This window comes from Phocoena phocoena, chromosome 12, assembly GCF_963924675.1.
Source record: "Phocoena phocoena chromosome 12, mPhoPho1.1, whole genome shotgun sequence".
NCBI lineage: Eukaryota > Metazoa > Chordata > Mammalia > Artiodactyla > Phocoenidae > Phocoena > Phocoena phocoena.
In genome coordinates this window covers 75,579,623-75,594,171 of record NC_089230.1, presented here as the reverse complement: position 1 = coordinate 75,594,171, position 14,549 = coordinate 75,579,623, and the positions used below count along the sequence as shown (strand labels likewise).

Genomic DNA, 14,549 nt, shown 5'->3' with positions numbered 1-14,549 from the left:
TCAGAACGCCCTGAATGTGAGCCCTGCCGCATCAGTTAGGGTTCTTTGCAGTAAGCAAAGGAAAATGACTTTGACTAAGTCAAACAAGGGAGAAGACATAGCCTGGAGATATAATGGATTGCTTAGAGAATTAAACGAAGATTTGAAAAATCAGGCCTTAGGACAGACAAAACTTGAGAAGCTACAGGGCCTTCAGCCTCAGAAGTCTGAGGCCCAAACCTCTGGGTGCTGCTTTTGGACCCTGTGGGTGCCCTCTTGAGAGTGGAAATGTCTGGAGAGCATCTGATTAGCTGATCTGAGCTCCTGTACCCACCTCTACATGTGTGTTTGTATCTGAGAGAAAGAGAATTTGTATTTTTATTTTGTGAGGGCGAGGAGGGTGACTTACTGTGGTTGACAACCCCAGCAGAACCATATATACAATGGAATATTAGCCATAAAAAGGAATGAAATGGGGTCCTTTGTAGAGTGTGGATGGACCTAGAGACTGTCATACAGAGTGAAGTAAGTCAGAAAGAGAAAAATGAATATCGTATATTAATGCCTATATGTGGAATCTAGAAAAATGGTACAGATGAACTGGTTTGCAAGGCAGAAATAGAGACACAGATGTAGAGAACAAATGTATGGACACCAAGGGTGGAAAGCAGTGGGGGGTTGGTGGTGGGATGGACTGGGAGATTGAGATTGACAGATATACACTAATATGTATAAAATAGGTAACTAGTAAGAACATGCTGTATAGAAAAATAAAATAAAATTCAAAAAAATAGTATATTCAGTAACCCTAAGATAATGTTTTAATGCTTAATTTTTTGTCTTAGTAAGATTTAGAAAATCTAATAATAAAATTCTTTAAACAAATTGTTTTGGGAATTTCCGCCGCGTTTATGGTTGCATGGTACGTGGGTGTTGCTGTTTACGGACTGGAATGTAACAGGCACCAGAGGGTTCCTGCTCTGTCCCCTGGTCCTGGAACTTGCGACCAAGGTTGCATGTCCCCATATCCTTGTTGAATGGAGAGAACTCAACCAAGCTTCATTGCTGCTAGCCCCAAAAGCATTTGATTTGTCTGTGAGAAGCTGAAAATCATCTTTTAGAAAGTTGCGCTTCGATTCTCTGCCCCCTACCCGCAAATCCCTTAATTACGCTGTAGAAGTTGGGGCTTTTTGAACATCTCTCTCACAGTCTGGTGCTGACTTAACTGCATAATGACTTTCTATTTCACTGGTATTCAAAGCTTTCCTGAATTTTGGAAGAGCAACCCATACCTTGGGCTAGGCCCAGGTCACTCCTCTCTCTCTCTCTCTTTCTCAAAGACTGTTATGGCCTCAGGAACCAAGAGAAGTGGTTTTCTCTTAAAACAGTGTCTCCACAAAATACCAAAGCAATGAATCTGCTGATTGCCAAAGCCAGATATGTCAGGAAAAAAGATGAGGGCAGTAATAAGCAAGTTTCTGCCGATTCTGCTCACATGTTTGCAGCTGGAACGGCTAAGAAGAGATAACAGATGAATCCTCTGAGTAAAGAGCACATCTTGCCACCTGTGAAGAACATTATTCAAGTCCCGACAAAACCTTTGAATTCAGAAGAGTGGGATAAACTTAAGGAAGATTTCAAAGAAAAGGCTAACTTTGAAAATTGGATCATTTCACAGATGGTTAAATGCCATATTTCTGTAGATGTGGCCAAATCTGTGCTGGCATAGATAGCTGCAAAAAACAATGGTATTGTAGGCTATGATTTGCTGGTCAAGTATTTGTATCTCTGTGTTTTTCATAAGCAGACATCGAAATTATTGATGTCTATGAAATCATGAAAGCCAGATACAAGCGTTTAGAAGCTGGAGCGTACACTCTTCTCATCCAGGGATTAAACCATACAGACAGATGGAGAGAGGTCTTGCTGCTGTTAGAGGACATCAAACAAGTCATGATTCCTTAAAAAAAGAACTATAGTGACTGTATCCAGGGAGCCCTCTTTCATCAAGATCTAAGTGTAGTTTGGAATTTGTATCAAGAGTTGTTAGGTCATGATATTTTTCCTATGTTGGAAACATTAAAAGCCTTCTTTGATTTTGGAAAAGACATGAAAGATGATCGCATTCAAACAAACTACATGACATTCTGTTGTATCTAAGAAATAATCAGCTATATCCTGGGGAGTCGTTGGCACACAGTATAAAAGCATGGTTTGAAAGTGTTCCTGGAGAACAATGGAAAGGACAGTTCACCACAGTCCAGCAAAGTCGTCAGTGTTTGGGCTGTGGAAAAACTGTAGAGTCTATTCACCTGAGTTCAGAAGAGTATGAATTTCTCAAGGAAAAAATCATGAGGGATGTGATAGATGGAGGTGACCAATACAAAAAGACAGCACCTCAGGAACTTGAGATTTCAGAACTTTGTAAAATACTGTCCTCCTTTTGATATTGTCATTGATGAGCTCAATGTTGCCAAAATGTTTCCTAAAGCTCGTGAATCTCAAGTTCTCTTGGATGTGGTCTCTCAACTAGCCAAGCAGAATCTTCAAGTGCTGGTCCTGGGCTGGAAGCATATGTTAATGCAGAATTCCTGGTGGAGGAAGAATGATATGGAAAATGTGCAAAAGCAAGCCAGCTTTTTTTTTTTTTTGCTGACAACATCTCAGAGGATGTCGTTCCTTCTGTATGCCACACTGCACTCAGGGAACCACTGCAAGTTTATCACAAAAGATTTGATGCGGGACCACAAGGCCTGTGTTCCTGATGCCAAGACCCAACACCTGTTCTTTAAGTGGCAGCAAGGACATCAGCTAGCAATTGTTTGTAGGCATCCGGGATCAAAAATAACTTTTCAGCATATTCTCATCTTTGACACCATGGTGCAAACAACTGGAGACTCATGGCACATACCTTACAATGACGACCTGGTGGAAAGATATTCCTATGAAGTGCCAACCAAATGGCTCTGCCTTCACCAGAAGACATAGACTCGTACCCCCATGCTAAACTGTGTTTGGGTGTCCTCCTGGCTGGCATCAGAGCTCTTAAGTTGACGCTTGTTTAGAGTATTGCTTCTATCCTGTTTGTCCTGTTTGGTCCAGTTGGTTTGCATATCAATAAATTGATTTTTAATAAAAAAAAAATTTTGTGGGGAGGACTTCCCTGGTGGCACAGTGGCTAAGAATACGCCTACCAATGCAGGGGACACAGATTCAAGCCCTAGTCTGGGAAGATCCTACATGCCATGGAGCAACTAAGCCCATGCACCACAACTACTGAGCCTGCACTCTAGAGCCTGCGAGCCACAACTGCTGAGCCTGTGTGCCACAACTACTGAAGCCCACATGCCTAGAGCCCGTGCTCCACAACAAGAGAAGCCACTGCAACGAGAAGCCCACACACTGAAATGAAGAGTAGCCTCCGCTCGCTGCAACTAGAGAAAGCCTGTGCACAGCAACGAAGACACAATGCAGCCAAAAATAAATAAATAAATAAATAAATATATAAATTTTTTTTTGAAGACAATTTAAAATTTAAAGGAAACGAAGTGCCTGTCTAAAGAAGAATTGGAGTGGGCTGCTTAGAAGATCCTCAGCTATTCTGAATTGCTCTCCTTTAAAGTATATCCCATAGAAGAGATAATACTGACCAACGCTATTAGACCTATCTGAAAATAGGCCATAATTTTTACCTTTTTTCCCTCTTTTTCTAAGACTATATGGAATATTTGAGGAGAAGATTGCCCTCTGCCAAGAGGAATATGAATGGCATGGTAGAGTATTATGTAGGTAACACATTCTATATTAAAGTCTTATATCCCTTTAAATATTTTATAAGGTTCAGTAAAGTGTATTCTTTTGGGAACTGAAACGTTATGAAGTACCTAGAAGCAATCCTGCTTGTCAGATCAGAGAGTTGAGCTTCAGCTTTTTGAATGCATTTAATTATCTGTGGAAGCATTTAAACACAGTGGACTTAGAAAATGATAACATGGAGACAAAATGTACATATTTTGATTTCTTCATTTTTGTATTGAGATAAAATTCACATAACATAAAATTCATCATTTTAACCATTGTAAAGTACACACTCCTGTGGTTTTTAATATATTCACACTATTGTGCAACTATTGCCACTAATCCTCAAACACTTCTACCACCCCCCAAAATAAACTCTATTCCCAATGCTTCCCACCCCCATCCCCTGGCAACCACAAATTTACTTTCTGTCTCTATGGATTTGCCGAATCTGGACATTTCATATCAGCTGAATCATACAATATGTACCCTTTTGTGTCTGGCGTCTTTAACTTAATATAATATTTTCAAGATTTATCCAAGTTGTAGCATGTATCACTACTTCATTACTTTTAATGACTGAGCAATATTCTGTTGTATGTACATTTCATTCATTCATTCATCAGTTGACGAACATTTGAGTTGTTTCCACTTGTTGCTATTATGGTTAATATTGCTGTGAACATTCATGTACAAGTTTTTGTGTGGACATATGTTTTCAGTTCTCTTGGGTATATACCTAGGAGTAGAATTGCTGGGTCATATGGTAACTCTATCTTTAACTTCTGGAGGAAATGTCAAATTCCACAGTGGCCAAACCATTTTACATCCTCACCAGCAATGTATGAGGATGAGGTTCCAATTTCTCCATAATCTCCCCAACATTTATTTCTGTTTTATTTTATTTTAGTTAAATTATAGCCATCCTGGAGAATATCTCATTGTAGTTTCGATTTGCACTTCCCTAATAACTAACTAATGATGTTGAGTACATGCAAATGAAGCAACAAATATAATTGAACAGAAAACTCAAGCAGTGTATATAAATTAACATTATGATGCAAACATGTCAACATGCTGCAATTTCTAGTCTGTAACATTTATGTGTGTATCTCCTGTAGACCTCCAATTACATATATGAAGATAGTCTCATTAAAGCGGGCCTTAGTGTCTGGGATTTTCAGCTGACTGTGACACAGACCTGAGTGACTTTCTGAAAAGAGATGGATCTTTCGGGAATTGTTAGAAGCCATCTCAATACTGAACACAGGAAATGTCCCAGACATAAAAAGTGGACTGGATGGATGACTGCATTCAATAACTCTTGATGCTCTCTTTATAGTTTTTCCCCTTCTTCTCTTCCTGACTGGGTGTCGGCTGTCACCTGACTTTTCTTTCTGTTCTGAGTGTAGCTGTCCACTTTCAAATATGGGCCCTGAAGCTCTATTCTAACAATCTGTTGAAAAGTTGTTTAAAATAATAGCAAATAGAGGCCGAGTGGTTTCCTTGATAAGATTACATTAGGGCTTTAGAAGATGGATTATGCAATGACTGTTTTGACTGTTGAGTTATTTCTCCCTTTCTGTTACTAGTTTATTTTTGGAGACCTGACACTGGGTATTTCATTGCAAATATTCCAGTGAACTTAGTGTTTAAAAACACCTACTAGTGTGGACTTTTGACACCTCACGCTTTTATGAAGCAGGCTTTTTAGACTATAAACCAGGAGTATTTAACTAGGGAAATTTTCAGACAAGGCTAAGATGGTCTGATGTCCCAGCAAACATTTACTGTGGTGCTACCTAGATGATCTGATGTCTGTCTTGAGTTCCATGAGCCTTATGGTGTTAATTACCACTTTTAGCAGATGTTTGTTGACAGTTAATATACTCAGTTGTTACTTGTTCTTTTCAGAAGTAATTATAGATCCTGGTTGCACTCTTAAATTAACAGCACATACAAGAGCTATTCTCACCTTTTAACCACCTGCACCCCCCAGACCCCCCTAAGATGGATCTGAGTTGTGATAAATGTTACTTTGGGGTTTAGGGTAATACATTTTCCTATCCATGCATATTTGTAACTACTACACTAAAATAGGATACAAACACTTTTATTTTTCCTTACTCAGGTGTAAACAAGTCACTTATGTAAGTACTACTGTTTATGTTGGTTGTTTTGTTCTACTGCCTCTTTGCTATGGATAGTCTGTGATGTCTATATAGTCAGTTTTGGGAAGGTTCATTTTCTTCTCTGAAGAAAAATGGTGCTAATGAATGATTTAAGAAAACTGTATTTAAGTAACATTATTTATAGTAAAGCTACTTTGTTTTATCCTACATCATGGTCAGGCTAATACTACCTGATATTTTGTTCCTACACTCCACCCCCTTATCCAGAAAACTACCAGCTCTTATTGTGATGATGGTGGAAAGAAATGATAATGATGCTTTGACTCATTAGTTCTTCATTTAATGAAGTCAGATAAAAATGGTAAGTAGCGTAAATCATGTCTAAACAATTTAGAAAGTGTTATCTCCAAGGGAAATAAAGTCCTTTGGCAATAATTTACAAGTTGTGTGGAGAAGATGCTATGAATAACAGATTGGCACATGAAAATTTTATTTTCCAAAGGGTTACACCTCCTCCCAGATTTCTATGCATCTGTTTCTTTCTAAAGTTCACCTGATCACATGCACAGGTTTCAAAGTATGTATGATTACTAATCTCGTTTGATCTAGAGATTGCCAAACACAAGGATTGACGGACATCTCAAAGATCGAAGGTCTGAACAAGGAGTGAGTATGACTTGGAAGAGACTTAGGAAATTATAAAGTCATGCAAAAATAGTGAACTTGAAGAATGGGTAAGAGGGAAAGCCATCGGATTGAAGAAATATTGTTACCATGCACAGAGAGAAAGAGAGAGAGAATTGCAAGAAGGGTGAGATGCAAAAGCATTATTGTGTCTGAGTAGACGTAGGTGAAAGATAAGGAGAGAAAACAAGTCTCTCTTACCTGAGTTGTCCGTCATTGGCCTAAACTGGTTCTTGGTGTTATTAATAGTGAAGGCTGACTTCTTAAGGAGTTTTTCCCCGCTGATATTTGACCGAAGTTTTTTTTTTTTTGATTTATCTTCCATTTGCATGGAAAATTCATATCATCTAGTTATGTTTTATTTATAAAAGCTTGAAATCTTTGGGAACAACATTTCCTTTAAAGAGTTTAGTTATTAATAAAAAGTAAATAATGAAACAAATTGTTGCTGTTTCTTAGACAGTTCGATAGCTTTTTCCAAGTTAAAAATGTGATCTAATATTGTAAAGCCAGTGTAAATACATGTACCAGACATCGGCAGGATCTTTGCTTTTACTGAAATGATATTGTGTGTAACATTGCCCTCTAAATCTACACCACTGATTGTAACTGCTAGAGCTAAGGGTGTCTATAAGGATTCATTAGAGTTTTAGGAAGGCAGTATATCACACTGGTAAAAGTATATACTTTGGCATCAGACAGCCTTCAGTTCAAATTCTGATTCAGTCATTCTCTATCTGTAACTTTGAGCACATTACTTAGTTTCCTTAAACCTTCATTGCCTACTTTGTAAAAAAAAAAAAAATATATATATATATATATATTTATATATATATAAAATATATATATATGATGCTTGTAAAGCATACACAGTTCCCTCTGTATGGTGACTGTTCATAAGTGTTTGTATTATGATGACTATTATGATGACTGTTATCATCCTTTGTCTTTCCTCCTCTGTTACTTAAAAATAATTAGTAATTCTCATCTTTCACTTTTCTCATCTGCTTCTCTTGACACCTCTTCTCATTCATATTTTCATCATTATTTTTAGAACATTTTTATTGGAGTTATAAAACATTTTCATTGGAATTATAAAACATTTTTATAATTGCTTTACAATGGTGTGTTAGTTTCTGCTTTACAACAAAGTGAATCAGTTATACATATACATATATCCCCGTATCTCTTCCCTCTTGCGTCTCCCTCCCACCCTCCGTATCCCACCCCTCTAGGTGGTCACAAAGCACTGAGCTGATCTCCCTGTGCTATGCGGCTGCTTCCCACTAGCTGTCTATTTTACATTTGGTAGTGTATATATGTCCATGCCACTCTCTCACTTTCTCCCAGCTTACCCTTCCCCCTCCCCGTGTCCTCAAGTCCATTCTCTAATAGGTCTGCATCTTTATTCCCGTATATCATTTAGCAGGACTTTGAATGAAATAGATTTATCAATTTTAGAACCACAGGACTTTACTCTAGATGTCTGGCAAAGAAAGGGGAGCTGTTTCTATGGAAAATATCACCAAATTTCAGTCCCAACTGTTGTTTCAGTCACAGTGGCTGATATAAAATCAAAACTGAGACATGAAAAGAAGTAGAAAAATATTCATAATAAAAATAAAAAATATGAGTACACTCACAAAGATGTTGGAATTAGTAGTTTTTATACTGCACATATATTATGAATTAAGAATTTGCTAATTAAAGTGGACCTTTTAAAAATAATTAACCATATAAATATTATTTGGAAGCTGCTTACCTAAAAATTACATAAACAAAATATCTAAATGACAGGTCTAACTTTTAATAATAATATTGATAGTAATAATAATAATACTCAAAGACTAAGAAACAATAGTCTTTTTAGGAATAGCACTAGTTGTAATATAATTAATAATACAGTGATATAGAAGCGCAAGAAAATTGTATAGAATCTTGTAGGTATTTGTTGTAGCCAAAACATTAATTTAATATTTCATGATAGTTTGTATATGAACATATATACATGAATATTTTCTTCAGTATTTAAAGGAAAAGATTGCTTTCCACAGACCTGTATGAATCTGTGTATGCTTCATGTTCTGTTAAAAGCAAACACAACCATGAAGAAAATTTCGCTGTTTAAATCTCAAGACTGCTTGCTTGTTTGGTTGTTAAATTCCTTGCTATAATATAGACCAATTTAGTGTTTGCAACGTTCCAGGATAGTTTTCTGCAATGACTAGGATTTCTTAACAAAGAGTAACCTGGAAAAAAATGTAGGAAATGTTATAGGAAGATGATAAGTGATAGTTCGATAAAGGCATTACAGGAAATGCTCCTGATTCCAGGAGGCAAGAGGGAATGACAGGGCCAGCTGGGGTGTGGTAAAGTAGCATCAGAAGTTCTGCCACTTTCTCTATGTATGATCTTGGGAAGGTCCACCTACCCTGGAGCCTCAATTTCCTTATGTGTAAAATGGGGATAATAATACCTGACCCCCAAAACTGTTATGATGATGGCATCAGATTGCATTTGTAAGTAATTTAATAACAGGGACAGGTACACACACTAGATTCAACCAATAAAGTGAAAATTAACCTTTCCACTGAAATGGGGTTATAAGAAGTTCTATTGTTTCCATCCTGATTTACTTAATCTCTCTATACAGATGAGCAGTCCTAAGTGAGCAGTTTACTTAAGGAAAACTTCCATGGAAAAGTCATTTCTCTGTAACGTCATCCATTAACATGAGGTTGCAGCTCTGGCTTTTCAATGAGGCTTTGCTATTGGTTTTATTGATTATTAGTACACGCTTTTTCCATATTAAAACCTATTTATTATTTTCCCAACATGTAATCTGTTTTGATAACTGAGGTGAATCACAAAATTTTTGAATAAGAAATGAGCTTCTACATTCAATTTCTTAAACAAACCAGGCATTCAGCACACAACTTTAATGAAGTTATTTGCCTAGAGGCAAATCAATAATTAATTTCCCCACTCAAAAGATATGACTTGGGTGTTTCCCTGAAAGCATGCCAATTAAAAATAGAAAAGCCAGACTATAAAAAGTATATATTTATTGACAAGTTGGAAGATGCTGTCAGGCTCTTTTATAAGCTCTCTGAAGATTATTGCTTTATTTGAAAAGAACTTTTAATGACCCTTGATCAGGATGCTGAAGTCTTAGCGTTATATTCCTACTTTGTAATACACACCCAGCTCACACTGATAATTCCCCCGTAGTTGTGGTGATTAGGGAGAATCACAACAGACGATTGATAAACTTGCTGTGAGATGACTATGGTGGAAAGAACGGCTCTGAATTATTCTAGTTAATTTAACCCCACACCTGAGAGAACCAGTGACACTGGTGGCTATGAAGTATTTGCTAATATAAAATGATAAGTTTTAGCGCATGTTCTTAACAAACCTGAAACTGAGTTGGGAGAGTGAGGAAAATTCGACTTGGATTCAGTTTAATTTCCAAAACTATGAGTTTATCTGAAGTATTATGCTAACAATTATTTTCCATCTGCTCACTCTGTTCTGGCACCACTGGCCTCCTTTCTGTTCTTAAATAAGCCTCGGAGCCTTTGCACTTGCTATGGCCTCTGCCTGGCCTGCTCTCCTCCCGTATATTTGCACTGGCCCCTTTCTTTACATCCTTCAAGACTTTGTTCAAGGTCATTTTCTCAGAGTTGCCTCCTCTGATCCCTATACTTAAAATTGCACACCCCACTGCTCCCAATCTCCCTTAGTCTGCTCTGTTTCTTTCTAGAGCACCAATCTGATTATCTCCCGAAGCACTATGTATTTAGAAATACTTATTTGTTTATTGTTTTCTCCTCTCTCCCATCAAATGTAGACTCTAGGAAGCCAGGGAATTTTATTTGTTTTATCCAATGCTGTCTTTCCAGCACATGGAATATTGTCAGATACCTAATGAAAACTGAATAAACATTTGTTGAATAAATGGATAAATAAAGAGATAGATTCAATGTACTAGCTTGAGCACCTGGAAATGGCTCTAATTGATTATTTGGCTGCTTGCCTCAAACCTGGACTCATCAATGGAACGTGCCTGATGAAGTTAAAATACCAGAAATTAATTGGTACCGTTTTTTTTTTCGGCCTTGTGGTGTGGATTGCGGGAGTTCCCTGGCCAGGGATTGAACCCGGGCCATGGCAGTGAAAGCACCAAGTCCTAACCACTGGACCACCAGGGAACTCCCAATAAATTGGTACCTTGTAGAAAGATAAATCCAAAGAATTTAGGGAGATTTGATATTTTGCAACTTTGTTCCTTCAGGGGATAATAGAAAGCACTTCTAGACATTAAGAAATTCATTGGTGAGGGGAGTGCAGCATTCGTGAAAAAGACTGCAGTGGTTCGCATCTCTAGGAGGGGATGATACCACCATGTACATTGGTAGCCTTGGTCAACTGAGGGCAAATTAGCAGCACTTAATAAGCCAAGGAAGGTGGTGTGGTTCTGTAATAATCACCAGGGTGAGATTGTTAATAATAAAGTTTGACACACAGAAGACTTTGGAAGTGGCTAACTGATCATGGGGGATTCTAGGACTGAAATTGATGATATCCTACTAAGGTCCTACTTAAAAAAATCTCTAGGTTTGGCAGTGTCCTGAGTGACTCACTACAATGGAAATTCACAGTCCCTCCCACACTTGTCTGACCTGAATCAGATCACAGACTCAGAGCTCCTTAAATGAAGGGAAAGATCTGTCTCAGTGAGGAAGAACCCTGCGGCAGTCTCAAGTATATCTTCCTTCTGGTTGTTTTCTAGCATTTTATAAAGTGTGTATTACTGGTGATGAACTTTCTTATTTGATCCATAGGTAGCAGACCAAAGTTGTGACTGACTTGATAGAGAAGGACTGACTGTCTCTCAGAGATAGCGATGGTGACTGAATGATTGTGGGTATGCACTTTTGGGGAGAAGAGGCACATGCTTTACTTTGGAACATAGATATTTTCTTTATGTCAGGTATGGACATGCTATTGCTGCTATTGCTATTGTTGCAATTATATGTATAGGAAGAAGGTTGTGTTTGGGTGGAAAAGTCCAAAGATTGGGTTATTGATGGTAGTTCATTACTACTGATGCTCTGTCAGCAACGACTCCTATCACGCTCCAGCCTGTGTTCTATATCAATCATTTTTGAGTCTCACTGCAACTCCTGTCTCTTGTTTATGAAATTTTTCCACTCTCTGAAGTCTACAGCATATAGTCAATACTACACAATTTAGTCCTTAATTATATACTGTCTTTTTCTTTTTTTTTTTAACGTCTTTATTGGAGTATAATTGCTTTACAATGGTATGTTAGTTTCTGCTTTACAACAAAATGAATCAGTTATATATATATACATATGTTCCCATATCTCTTCCCTCTTGCGTCTCCCTCCCTCCCACCCTCCCTATCCCACCCCTCCAGGCTATCACAAAGCACTGAGCTGATCTCCCTGTGCTATGCGGCTGCTTCCCACTAGCTATCTATTTTATGTTTGGTAGTGTATATATGTCCATGCCACTCTCTCACTTTCTCCCAGCTTACACTTTCCCCTCCCGATATCCTCAAGTCCATTCTGTAGTAGGTCTGTGTCTTTATTCCCGTCTTACCCCTAGGTTCTTCATGACGTTTTTTTTCCCTTAAATTCCATATATATGTGTTAGCATATGGTATTTGTCTTTCTCTTTCTGACTTACTTCACTCTGTATGACAGACTCTAGGTCTATCCACCTCACTACAAATAGCTCACTTTCATTACTTTTAATGGCTGACTAATATTCCATTGTATATATGTGCCACATCTTCTTTATCCATTCATCCGATGATGGACATTTAGGTTGTTTCCATCTCCGGGCTATTGTAAATAGAGCTGCAATGAACATTTTGGTACCTGACTCTATTTGAATTATGGTTTTCTCAGGGTATATGCCTAGTAGTGGGATTGCTGGGTCATATGGTAGTTGTATTTGTAGTTTTTTAAGGAACCTCCATACTGTTCTCCACAGTGGCTATATCAATTTACATTCCCACCAACAGTGCAAGAGGGTTCCCTTTTCTCCACACCCTCTCCAGCATTTATTCTTTCTAGAATTTTTGATGATGGCCATTCTGACTGGTGTGAGATGATATCTCATTGTAGTTTTGATTTGCATTTCTCTAATGATTAGTGATGTTGAGCATTCTTTCATGTGTTTGTTGGCAGTCTGTATATCTTCTTGGAGAAATGTCTCTTTAGGTCTTCTGACCATTTTTGGATTGGGTTGTTTGTTTTATTGTTATTTAGCTGCCTGAGCTGCTTATAAATTTTGGAGATTAATCCTTTGTCAGTTGCTTCATTTGCAAACATTCTCTCCCATTATGAGGGTTGTCTTTTGGTCTTGTTTATGGTTTCCGTTGCTGTGCAAAAGCTTTGAAGTTTCATTAGGTCTCATTTGTTTATTTTTGTTTTTATTTCCATTTCTCTAGGAGGTGGGTCAAAAAGGATCTTGCTGTGATTTATGTCATAGAGTGTCCTGCCTATGTTTTCCTCTAAGGGTTTGATAGTTTCTGGCCTTACAATTAGGTCTTTAATCCATTTTGAGCTTATTTTTGTGTATGGTGTTAGGAAGTGATCTAATCTCATACTTTTACATGTACCTGTCCAGTTTTCCCAGCACCACTTATTGAAGAGGCTGTCCTTTCTCCACTGTACATTCCTGCCTCCTTTATGAAAGATAAGGTGACCATATGTGCGTGGGTTTATCTCTGGGCTTTCTATCTTGTTCCATTGATCTATCTTTCTGTTTTTGTGCCAGTACCATACTGTCTTGATTACTGTAGCTTTGTAGTATAGTCTGAAGTCAGGGAGCCTGATTCCTCCAGCTCCGTTTTTTGTTCTCAAGATTGCTTTGGCTATTCGGGGTCTTTTGTGTTTCCATATAAATTGTGAAATTTTTTTGTTCTAGTTCTGTGAAAAATACCAGTGGTAGTTTGATAGGGATTGCATTGAATCTGTAGATTACTTTGGGTAATAGAGTCATTTTCACAATGTTGATTCTTCCAATCCAAGAACATGGTATATCTCTCCATCTATTTGTATCATCTTTAATTTCTTTCATCAGTGTCTTATAATTTTCTGCATACAGGTCTTTCGTCTCCTTAGGTACGTTTATTCCTAGATATTTTATTCTTTTTGTTGCAATGGTAAATGGGAGTGTTTTCTTGATTTCACTTTCAGATTTTTCATCATTAGTATATAGGAATGCCAGAGATTTCTGTGCATTAATTTTGTATCCTGCTACTTTACCAAATTCATTGATTAGCTCTAGTAGTTTTCTGGTAGCATCTTTAGGATTCTCTATGTATAGTATGTCATCTGCAAAGAGTGACAGCTTTACTTCTTCTTTTCCGATTTGGATTCCTTTTATTTCCTTTTCTTCTCTGATTGCTGTGGCTAAAACTTCCAAAACTATGTTGAATAAGAGTGGTGAGAGTGGGCAACCTTGTCTTGTTCCTGATCTTCGTGGAAATGCTTTCAGTTTTTCACCATTGAGAATGATGTTGGCTGTGCGTTTGTCATATATGGCCTTTATTATGTTGAGGTAAGTTACCTCTATGCCTAATTTCTGAGGGTTTTTATCATAAATGGGTTTTGGATTTTGTCAAAAGCTTTCTCTGCATCTATTGAGATGATCATATGGTTTTTCTCCTTCAATTTGTTAATATGGTGTATCACGTTGATTGATTTGTGTATATTGAGGAATACTTGCATTACTGGAATAAACCCCACTTGATCATGGTGTATGATCCGTTTAATGTGCTGTTGGATTCTGTTTGCTAGTATTTTGTTGAGGATTTTTGCATGTATGTTCATCAGTGATATTGGCCTGTAGTTTTCTTTCTTTGTGACATCCTTTTCTGGTTTTGGTATCAGGGTGATGGTGGCCTCGTAGAAT

The 14,549-nt window shown here is 37.6% G+C and overlaps 1 non-coding gene and 1 pseudogene across 1 annotated transcript; one reads left to right on the top strand and one right to left on the bottom strand.

Annotated features, from left to right (window-relative positions):
* Window positions 1-1,211: 1,211 nt before the first annotated feature.
* On the top strand, window positions 1,212-2,967 carry LOC136132256 (mitochondrial ribonuclease P catalytic subunit-like; annotated as a pseudogene).
* Window positions 2,968-10,735: 7,768 nt separating this feature from the next.
* TRNAE-UUC (transfer RNA glutamic acid (anticodon UUC)) lies at window positions 10,736-10,807 on the bottom strand. The gene has a single exon. It is a non-coding gene; the product is annotated as a tRNA-Glu (tRNA).
* Window positions 10,808-14,549: the final 3,742 nt, after the last annotated feature.